Source organism: Rattus norvegicus, chromosome 1 (genome assembly GCF_036323735.1).
Source record: "Rattus norvegicus strain BN/NHsdMcwi chromosome 1, GRCr8, whole genome shotgun sequence".
In the NCBI taxonomy this organism is placed as follows: Eukaryota; Metazoa; Chordata; class Mammalia; order Rodentia; family Muridae; genus Rattus; species Rattus norvegicus.
In genome coordinates, this window is record NC_086019.1 from 128,608,961 (window position 1) to 128,620,322 (window position 11,362).

Below are 11,362 nucleotides of genomic sequence, written 5' to 3' on the forward strand. Positions count from 1 at the left end.
ACACACACACCGTTAAAGCAGGTTGTCCAAGGCTATACAATGTATGCAATGATTATTTTAGGTCATATTGGCTGTTACAGTGCTCAGACAGCAATCTAGAGGTGGCTATGAGTGAACTTTTAGATGTGGTTAATATTTAATCCATAGACTTGGGCTGATGCATAGTGCTCTCTGTTCGGTGGACAGGCCTCCTCTAATCCGAGAACGTAAGTATAGAGACCGAGGTTCTTCAAAGCTGCCCTGTGCAAACTGCTGTCTCCAGATACCTGAGAATCCAACACCAGGTGGCAATGCCAGCTCCTGCCTAAATTCTCTGGGAGCAGTACTTTAGGGACTTGCCAGCCCCCCAAATCCTGTAAGCCAGTTGCTTAAAAATCAGACAATTGACGCTTTCTATTTACTGAAAGCAAGATGGTAGAAAAGAACCAGAAGTCCCCACTGTTACACATGCTAGAGGTACCAGAGTCTAGGGCCTTGAAAAGGAAGAGATGGGAGTGTGGTGCCAGACCTCGTCTCTTGGACAGAACCTGCAAGATGTCTTCCTCTGCATGGAGGGGCCGCCCCTGGGCCAGCAAGCCATTTCAGGCTTGAGCAAGTCTTCTGACACTGCAGGGGGCCCAAGGCCAGGTGCAGGGAACACTGTGAGCTTCTGCTGTAAGCTACAGGGTCTCCTCTCAGGGCAGAAAACAGGAACTGACTGTGGCAGAGGAAGCAACGGGGCACATGTACAGAAAGCCTGACAATTTAAGCACGGCCGACAATGGCTTGAGCATTTTTCTAGACTATTCACTGATCACGTCTTAGATACTTAGACGATGCAAGCAAGTTTAAAAAAACAAAACAAAACAAAACTGACGGCCCATACAGCACTAGCATCTCCTATATTTTTGGAAGATCAAGGAACACGGTCGGCCATTTTGATGGCTGTTTTGAATTCTCACACCACAAAAATCCTTCCCTTCAGGAAACTTGCGCCTGCAAGAACGGACATGAAGTCTAACTGTTTTTTGTTTGTTTGTTTGTTTGTTTTTTAAATATCAGCACACTAACCACAGGTCAGGTTTTAGTCTTTTTATAACACAGGCAACTCACGAACCAAAAAGACAGATGAAGTCCAATATGTTGACCAATTCTGGATTTTCTAAATGAAGAGCGTCTAGATTTTTCTTTGAAAAGAAGCATCAGCATGCTTTTTAAAGGACTGCAGTTGAATTTATAAGTCCAATTTGCGTTTTAGAATTAGGCTTTTGACACATGTGGTTATTTGGGATGCCGTGAATGAGCCTGAAATCAGAGAGTGGCCTTCAAGAAGCATTCTTCTGGTACACTACTTAACAACCAAGAAGGCATACACTGGCCTTGGCTACAAAACAGGAGCCTCAGCAGAACTCTTTGTAACCAGCTGAAGGGCACAGTGGGATGAGGATCCTGAGAGGAGAGGGGGAGGGAAGATGAGAAGTGGAAAGGCATGACTTTTTAAAGGCGGAAAACACAGAGAGAAGGTAAACATACTTGTTAAACAATCGAGCCCTTTGTTCTTGGTCTTCTGGGTCAGAGACAGTGCTAGAGTCCCATTGTGCTCTGTTCCTCCTCTCTGCCTCTTCTGCCACAAGCACGTCTTGTAGGATCCTTTGGGTTTGCTCTGCATTATAACAGATGATTGTCACTTTTCTGACACCGGTGTGAGCCCACCCACCTCAGAACACTCTTTCCTTCTCTAAAGCTGTAACAACATATTCCTGTAGATTTGGCCATCTCAGATTGTACATAAATGGACGGATAGGACTGGGTTCGCATTTTTCTGAAGACACATAATGTTAGTTCATTTAAAAATCGTCCAGGTGTCAGAGTGCGTGCTGTAATCACAGCACTTGAGGGGTGGAGACAGAAGGATTTTGAGTTCAAGACCATCTTCAATAATGGAGCAAATTGGAGGCCAGCCTGGGGTATACAAGGCCCTGGCTAAAGTAGTCATTAACTGTTGGAAATAAAGACTATCTTGACTAGGACTAGTCAGTCAGTCCATCAGTCTTTCTGTTTGCCTGTCTGTCTCTGTCTTTGTCTTTGTCTCATTAAAAAAAACAAAAACAAACAAACAAACAAAAACCATACTGGCATTCTCTCCTCTCCCCCAGATAAAGAGGTTTTGAGGGGGGATATCAATTTGGGAGCTAGTGAGATGGTCAGTGGGAAAGGGCTCATGCCCTCAAGCCTCAGTTTGATCCCTGGGCCCTGGGGAGGTGAGGAGGGAGATGGGGAGAAGAGCTCTGACTCTGTAGCTGTAAATTGTCCTCTGGCCTCTGTACACAATAAAAGGTATGTTTATAAAATGCCTTTTAAAAAATAATATTTAAAAATGGGAACAAGGGAGGAAGAAAACATCAGAATCCCTTCCAAGCATGGCCTCTTCTGCTCCTGACTAGTGATATTCATGCCTTTCCCATCTTGGCCTGGCCTGAGAGGCAGTGCCCATGCCACAGGGAGGTTCTCCTGACTCAGGAAATGTACTTGTGGTATTCATCTTCCCTTCCCTTCCCTTCCCTTCCCTTCCCTTCCCTTCCCTTCCCTTCCCTTCCCTTCCCTTCCCTTCCTTTCCCTTTCCTTCTCTTTTCCTTTTTCCTTCCTTCCTTCCTTCCTTTTTCTTTTTCTTTTTCTTTTTTAAGGCAAAGTTCACAACACAGTATAGAAGTCTATGTAGAACAGCCCGGCCTTGAACTTACAGAGATTCACTGCCTGTGCCTCCCAAGTACTTAGAGACAGGTCATTAGGGCTGGGTTTTGAGAGTGTAGCTCCTCACCCTACTTGCTGTCTGCTTTCTCTGCCTCATGCTCACATGAGCTTACAAGACATGCGCTCTCAGCATCCAGCTGTATGCCTGCAGTGTGCTGCTATGCCTCCCTGCCTTTCCAGAACTATAAGTCAAATAAACCGTCTCTTCTATAGGTTGCCCAGGTCACGGTGTTTTATCACAGCAACAGAGAAGTGACTACTACGCTTAGCCTGGCTCCAGGCTTGTCCATTGCAGACTTAGGACTTGTGATCTCTACTAAAACCCATGGCAGGGGAGGCTTATCCTGGAGACAAGCTATAGGAAAAACGATTGGGTCTGCTCTCTTGGATGTGTCCTTCTATGCTCACACCCTAACTGTTGCCCTTCCAGACTCCTCTTTTGGACTTGACAGACTCTTTTGCCTCCCTCAGAGAGCACTGCCTGAGAGCTGCTCACTCAGACTCCCCAGAATGTTTTTAACAGTATGCACAATATGAGTGTGAACAGTCAAGGCTAGCCCCCTTTGCATTGTAAGAACTACAAGGTCTCTTTGGCACTGATGTAAACTGATGCTAACCACACACTGTGAGAGAAAGAAGGTGGACGTCACCACAGCTCACCCTAAAGCAGCTCCATTTTGGACCACCAAGGGTGAGCCGAGAGTCTCGAAGAGGGAGATGGATCACCCAACACTGAGGGATTTGAGTTTCGCAGAGAAGCAGTTTAAGAACCCAGAATTATCACTCGGTAATGTCTCTTACACAATCAATCAGGCTAAAACTCAAATCCTCACATTCAAATGATAAGAGGATGTGAACGTCTTTTTCCTTCCTTTCTTCCTTCCTTTCTTCCTTTCTTCCTTCCTTCCTTTCTTTCTTTCTTTCTTTCTTTCTTTCTTTCTTTCTTTCTTCCCTTTTTTCTAGTTTTAGTTTTCAAAACTAATATTGAAAACCAGCTCTCCAATGCTGGGCACACTGATACAAACCTGTCCTCTTAGTACTGGGAGGCTGAGGCAGGAGGGTCATGAGTTTGAGGTTAGTTTGGGCTACGTAACAAAACCCTGCTTCACAAACTAAAAACAAAAATGGCCTTCAGTTCTGTTTTAATGATGTCATTGACATTATATTATCTTTGCAGCTTTTTAATCTTTAAGTCATTTTAGAGCCCCATAGAAATTTCAAAAACAGCACAGAGAATTTCCATGTTGGCCTTCCTCAGCTTTTCTTAATAACTTTTTTATAATCTTGCATTGATTAAAATTAGGAAATTGATATTGGTGCAATATTGAACTACAGATGGTATTCATATTTCCTTGGTTGTTTTATGGTGTTAGTTATGATATATCTGTATTTCTACAAGAGTCTATCAGCTGGGCAATTTTTGTTGGTATTTGAACTCAGAACCTCTGGAAAAGCAGTCAGTGCTCTTAACTGCTGAGCCTCTCTCCAGCCCTCATTTCCTTTTCAAATAAGTGTTATTTGTTTGTTTATTTGTCATTGTGCGTATATGATAAGGGGGCATGATGTCATGGTCTGTGGAGGCCAGAGGACAATTTTGTGGAGTTGGCTCTCTTCTTCCCTTGGCCAATGAGAATTGAACTCAGGTCTATAGGCTTGCCCGGCAAGCACTTTTACTTACTGAGCCATCTTGCCACCTCTAAAACTGAAAAAAAAAACCCTCTTATTTATGTTTACTTTTCCTTAGTAACATTTTAAAATGTGCAGAAAAAAATACAGAGAAGAATGTGATCGGTCTGAGGGGGTCCAAGTCCCAACTCTAGACTTAAGAGATATCAACATTTTGACACGTGCTTTACAATTGTTTTAAAGAATAAAATATTAAAGATACAGTAAACATCTCGACTGAACTATTTTTCTGGCTCTCGTCCTCCTCAGGCATGGTTATTTCTTTGGATGAAAATGATGAAGTAAGCAAATCAGCTAAACTCACTCTGTGTTTGTCCCTTACCTAAAACATTAAATTGTGACAGCAATACATATGTAGCTCATGTCATTACTTACCAGTATTTTAAATTACACTGTGAAAATATTTATCTCTCTTCAAAAGTGCACCAAATACTCAATAACAGTAAAGTATTTGACACTGTAAATTGGTTCCAGTGATCATAGCACATGGGTACATGGTAGGCACCACGACGTTAGCCTGAACAATGGATAAGATCCATGCATGTCTATGACATAGAAATTTATATTGTATTATCCTAATGAAGTAAGACACTTGTAAATATTCTTATCGATTTGTCTACTGACTATATATTGACTATTTTATTGAAAGGCTGAAGGATGGACAACCTGCCACATAACCTGAAATCCACAATGACAACCTGCAAGCTAAGGACAGAAATAGGACAGAGACACTTCAAAGTCACCACCAGCAAGCTGGGCCCTTATGACGGGTCTTGGAGAAGTGTCCTTAAGCAAGTGGAACCCAGAAACCTGATACGACTTCAGAATATTCAAACTTCTCCTTGCACGCCCGTGCAGACCACACAGGCCACTTGTGTCCCGTCCCCTCTCTGTCCTCACTGACCTCACAGCTGCCCCAGGATATATGTCAACGCCACTTTCCTAAACCAGGCTTTGTCTGGTTTCCCTCTTTCAGGCCGTCTCCCTCCTCATCTTTATTCTCAGTAGGATGGGATCCTCTCTCTGTAGAAGGCAGACACTGTCAACTCCAGAGCTCTCTTTGGAAGACTAGGGGAAGAAACAGCAAGTGTTTTCATGATGACTTTTAAAAGGCAGTTTCATATGCTCATAATCCCCACACCTGGCATTTCCCTGTGTTTACATTGCACCCACCGGGGTGTGCAGCCATCAGGACTAACTTCAGAGCACTTCCTCACCCATCGATGCAGACACTCACTCCCTTCTTCTACACCTCCTACTTCCAGCTCTGGTGACCAGGAGTTTGTTCTTTGTCTCTGTGGATTTTCCTACTTGGGATTTTTTTTTCAGTCCTAGGGATTGGGCTAAGGCCTAATACACACGAGGCAAGTGCTCTATCACAGAGCTCCACCTCCAGCCCTGCTCTGCACGTTATATGAATGTGATTGATTGCATTTTACGTGAGTAGCTTCTTCCCTTTCCGTATTATTTCTGAAGTCCATCTGTGTTGTAGCATGCACAAAGCCTCCAGTCCCTTTAATGGCAGAAAAACATTCAATTGCATGACACAATTTGTTCACTCAGTCACTTGATGAACATTTGGGATCCTTCTGCTCTGGGACTGCCACGGACAGTGCTCCTGTGGATATCGTTTTGTGGGTATCTGTGTGGTCACATGTTCATGTCTTCCCGGTAGATGCCTGGGAGTAGAACTTCCGAGTCACATGCTAACTGATGTTTTTGAAAAGGCACGGTAATGTTTGTGTCTTTGTTGAACAAACTTTCAGCCCAGCTTTCTTAGCCCCTTAGCGACTTTGTGGCTTGCACTCGAAAAGCAAAATCAAAACAAGAAATGCTTAATATCTAGAAACCCCTCAGGCTGTGTCAGGGGCTACGAACAATTTCCTTTTGTATCATAGCATTTATTTCCACACTATGGGGGTTATTATTATTATTTTTAGAAGCCTGAACATTTTTAGGAAGCTACAAACCAATGCTGTGTGCTGTGTTGAAACTTGCTATTCCATAGAGTGACCTGAGCTATTGCAGACCTCTGGGTCATTATTGCTATCTCTAGATGTTTCAGCTCCTATCTCTAGAGCAAATGGTGTCCTTACCTTGGTAATAAAGGAAAAGGGAGATGAGCAGGTAAGGGCTGAGCTCCTCCAGATGACCACAGAAGGCACAGAAAGCACCCGGACCTTTGGAGAAGAGTGTCAGGAAAAAGTGCTCCACTCTTTCTGGATAGCGATCCCGAGAGAGGATCTCCCTGTACTCTTTTAGGGAGAACACACCATCATACACCAAGTAGGGAAGCACCCGGGCCAGGTGGAAGTCCTTCAGCATCCGCTCCTTGTACCTCGTCAGTATTTCTGCAAGCCACTGACTCCTCTTCTCCTTCTCCCACTGTGTCCTTGTTTCAGAGGAATAAAACCAAGAGTGAGCTCCTCGCTCCAACATGCTATGCCTTACGGAGCTGGAGACAGGGCTCCCTCCCGGTGGCTGCTGCTCTGATGCCTTGCTGGCCGGATCTACACAACTAGACATCTGGGAGCTTGGAGTTATTATAGGTCTGCAGGATGAACGGAGGCATAGGATTAACCCCACGTCAGTCTTGGCCCAAGAGGATTGCACTACAGTTTCTAACTCCTAACCCCTTGCAGCAGGCCACTTCCAAAGATAGAGGGAGGCAGCCTAGCTGAAGCCCATTCCATTTACATTCTTCCTTTCACCCCCAAATAATCATTTTCCTAACCCTTCGCTCTCCAAATGATTCTTTTAGACGTGAGGAATCGGCCATGCTCATAGCTGAACTTGAATCATAATATTGGCAGCTGCATCAAGAACGGCATTGCTATCTGTATGTGGTAGGTGCGTGTCCCACTGCCCGTTCTGGAGCCTGCAGCCCCCTTGCAGTACAGCTGTAAGGAGTTACAGGTGAGGAGTCAAGGCCGGTTGTGGTTTAACTGCCTCTCTCCCTTTTGGAAACTGAATCCTGCATGATATTCTTTTAAAAATCATAGTCCATTGTTTTTTCTTTTTTGTTGTTGTTTTTAAAGAACTCTAAAGGCTTCAAAGCGATTCTTTGACTAAGTAGCACAGCTCCATATAGGACCCCACTCCCCTGATCCAAGCCTAGTGTCCATTTAATGAAACCAGATTAGAAGGGATTATTGCTGGCTCTGGAGAGGCCGCTGCCACAAACAATGTGTCACTCGAGATTGTGCGGCTATAATACAGTTGTGCTCAGCTTGCCTTCACGTTTGTATCCACCTGGAAACTCTCTTTCCCGGGGGTCACCTCAGGTCAGCACCCTGGATGGCTGCTCCTTTCAGGTGGGGACTCTTGTCTGGATTCCCTGCAGGCATGTAGACAAGTAAGTCACAGTAACAGTTCTCTTCCTCCATTCTCGCCCCCCAGGTGACCTTGAACCTGTCATGAGGAGTGATCTGAAGCTCTGGTGTTGCAGGCTTTTTCTGTGACAAGGAATTGGGGAACAGAGTCTGCTGCCACCATAATATTCTTTCCGGTTTGGGTCATAGAAGAAATTAGATCTTTCTCTGTAGCATGCGTGCGGAAGATTTGCTTGGTAGTAAATCCAAACTCACTCGAGTGATCTGAGGGTTCACAAGTAAAGACTTTGCTCGGCGAGGTTTCAACCTCACGGGCGACCTTGGGTTCTCATGCTAAGCTATTTTGCCTTGTGATTCCGGAGAGACTGCCTTTCCTAGATTAATCAACCCCTGGAGATAGTAAAAGGACTTTCAAGAGTTTGTTGTTTTATGAGCAAACCCAGCAATCCAGAACCCAACTCGAATCACCCCTTCACCAGGCTCTTATATTTGGGGGTCATTGTTCACCTTCCCTTATCAACCAACCTTAGGATCAGGTACCAGACATGAGGAGCAGCCCCTATACTTATCTTAGAAGTCCTAAAATTAGTCAAGCCTGTCTATCCTAAACGTAACACCTTGCCTCCAGTGTTGCCATAGAAACCACAATAAAGGTTCTGGCTGTATCTTCATCTTGCCTGCTTGCCTCTGACTGGGATGTACTTTCTCTGGAGGGATTCCCAATACTGTTGTCTGCCAATCTGTTGGCTTTACCTTATCTGAGTAATAATAAAAACTGCACTTAATAAAGACATACTGAAAGTATAAAGAGGGGCTGGGCTGGGACGATATGGGAAAAGCCCCTGAGCTTCAGAGCCAGGAAGAGGAAGCCAGAATCCCGGCTATGTTCTTAGCACCAGCAATTTCCCTAACTGGAGTCATGATTGAAACTTCTGGGAGAAATGTTGCCACCTTGTGGTACTTTGTGACTTTTTTTTTTTTTTTTTTTTAATGATTTGCAGCTGTCTTGTATTCCCTGTGAAGTAAAGCAAAAAAGTGCAGACTCTCCACATCCCTCTCAGCATGTGACCTCACTTGCTGTCCGCATCCATACCCACAGCCGTCTCACGTGTTGGCAACATCTCCCAGCAGAGTGTGCATTGTTCCAGTGAGATCACTTTCCAGGGCCCTGGCACGGTCTGCTTCACCCTGTATTGTGCCGTCCATGTGTTTGAGAGAAGGAGCGAGAACAACTGTCTGCCATTGTACCCTCATAAAGAACTGCTTCACGGCCCCAGACACCTCTGCTCTCAGTTCACAGCCCAGCCCCAGACCCTGGCACACATCTTTTGTTGCAGGCCAATTTTTGCTCAAAGGCTTTGCTCGTCGACCCACTTCATTTGTGTTGGGTACATAATGGAGAACAATGAGGACTAAGATAGCCACCCCTCCAACTGCGAGGAGGGGGTGATGGTAGGGCCAGGTAAAATATCAAGAGAGCAAAGGCAAGAAATCGTGATTCCACTGCAACTCGAAAGATACCGGTAAAGGCTGCAAAGAGAGTGGGGCCTGGTACGTCTAAGCCGAAGCCTCCAGGATGAACATAGTTTAGATACTGGGCTGGAGAGATGGCTCAGTGTGCAAGGGTGTTTGCTGCCAAGTCCGGCGACCTGAGTTTAATATGGGACCTGAGTTTAGATGGTAGAGGGAGGGAACTGCTTCCTGAAAATAAGTCAGATGTTGAGAGAGGACAGAGTATTCATGAGCAACTGGAAAGTGTCGAGTTTGAGGATCCCAGAGCTTGATGAATTAGCACAAGGAGACATAGGGTGCGGGTCAGAGGCAATGTTGGAGAGCGTTGGGCCAACTTGCTGGCCTGCCTGTGGGGGTGATTTTAATTAGGTTCATTGATGTTGGAAAAACCTGTCCCCTGCGGGTGGCATCATTTCCTATCCTGAGATCCTAGGCTATATAAAACCAGAGAAAGCGAGCTGAACACAGACACCCATCCCTCTCTGACCAACTGCCTTCACCTCCAGCTACCAGGACGTCTCCACCACGATTGAACTATGAGCCGAAATGAACGCTTCCGCCTGAGGGTGCTTTATGAATCCTATTTATTTTACCACAGCACCACACCAAAGGAATATACCAGCTTCATTTGCAAAGGCAAGCTCCTGGACCCTTTACTCACTGGAGAAATAGAGTCAGAGGGACAGTTTAAGAAGGTGTGCTGGATTGTTTTATGTCAACTTGCTGCAAACTGAAGTCATTTGAGAGGAGGGCGCCTGAACCGTGAAGATGCCTCCATAAGACTGGGCTGTAGGCAGGCCTGTAAGGCGTTTTTATAATTAGTGATTGATGGGGCAGGGTCCATCCCGTTGTGGGTTGGTGCCAACCCTGGGTTTGTAGTCCTGGGTTCTGTATGAAAACAGCAGGCTGAGCAAGCCCTCCAAGGCCTCTGTACCAGCTCCTGCCTCCAGGTTTTGGGCCCTGTTTGAGTTCCTTTCCTTCCCTTCAGTGACGCACAGAGACACATGGAAGTGTGATCCAAATAAACCCCTCCCTCTCCCCAACTTGGTTTTGATCATGGTGTCTCATCGAAGCCGTAGTGACCCTAAGATGAGACGCCTTCATTGGACACCACTGCCTTATCTTCCCTGCTTACTTTCCTAAAACTTTCTCTCTTGAAGCACTTGGACATGTTACATAATGGCTAGCCAGAACTCCTCAGCCTGTTTTTACAAGGACTACAGATAGTCTCGTACCTAGCGGTCTTCCTTTGCTTTCCATCGCTGCGATATGGTGCTCTAACCAAAAGCAACTTAGGAGGAAAGAGTTTTAGCAGTGAAGTCAGGGCAGGAAGTCAAGTTGGGAACCCGGAAGCAGAGACTGAAGAGAAGCCACGGGGTATCATTGCTTACTGGCTTGCTCCTCCTGGTGTGCTTGGCTTACTTCTTTTTATCCAACTAAGGACCACTTGGCAATGAATAGCACCACGCACAGTTTTTACCCCATCCAGGATTCAGTTTGGGGTTAGATGTTGCTTCTGATGGTCATGGCAACAGTTCTCTTTAATTTGGAACACTTCTCTGGGCTTAGTCTTTTATGATATTAATATTTTAATTAAATATGTTTATTTTTATGAGATTAAGTGTTTTGCTTGCTGATTTCCCATTAGCTCTTGATGTTGGTTTATGAGCTAAGCTCTGTTGCTCTTTTGGTTTCAAAGAATTATTTTTATGAATATGTGAATACTCATGTTTCCAGTGGCTTATAATTCATTATGGTGCTTGATTACTTACGTTCAAATGGTCCCAGCTTGGTTAGTCAAAGTCCTTTGAGCTGGTTCCCACCTCCCTGTGACATATCGTCTTGTTAGTGAGGAGCCCTCCCTTAGTCTCCACAGGAAGACAGGCTCCTCCAGTCTTATCTTGAACCTACATACCCTGACTTTGACATAGCCCTTCATCCCAGGAACTCCTCCTCCTCTACTGTGGTGAGGTAGGAGGGGGAAAGTTCATGCCAGATGTTGTAAGTGCCACTTTGTATCTACTTCTTCTCTGGTCTCCCTCCATAATCTATCTGCCTTCTACAGTGAGAATGCCGGATCCAGAGTCAGTACACCCGGACTT

The 11,362-nt window shown here is 45.2% G+C and overlaps 1 long non-coding RNA gene across 1 annotated transcript; it reads left to right on the forward strand.

Moving 5' to 3' along the window:
• Nucleotides 1-62: 62 nt before the first annotated feature.
• LOC120099841 (uncharacterized) lies at nucleotides 63-7,948 on the forward strand. The gene is made up of 3 exons (XR_005499180.2): nucleotides 63-6,965; nucleotides 7,178-7,332; nucleotides 7,816-7,948. It is a non-coding gene; the product is annotated as an uncharacterized LOC120099841 (long non-coding RNA).
• The last annotated feature ends 3,414 nt before the right edge of the window (nucleotides 7,949-11,362 follow it).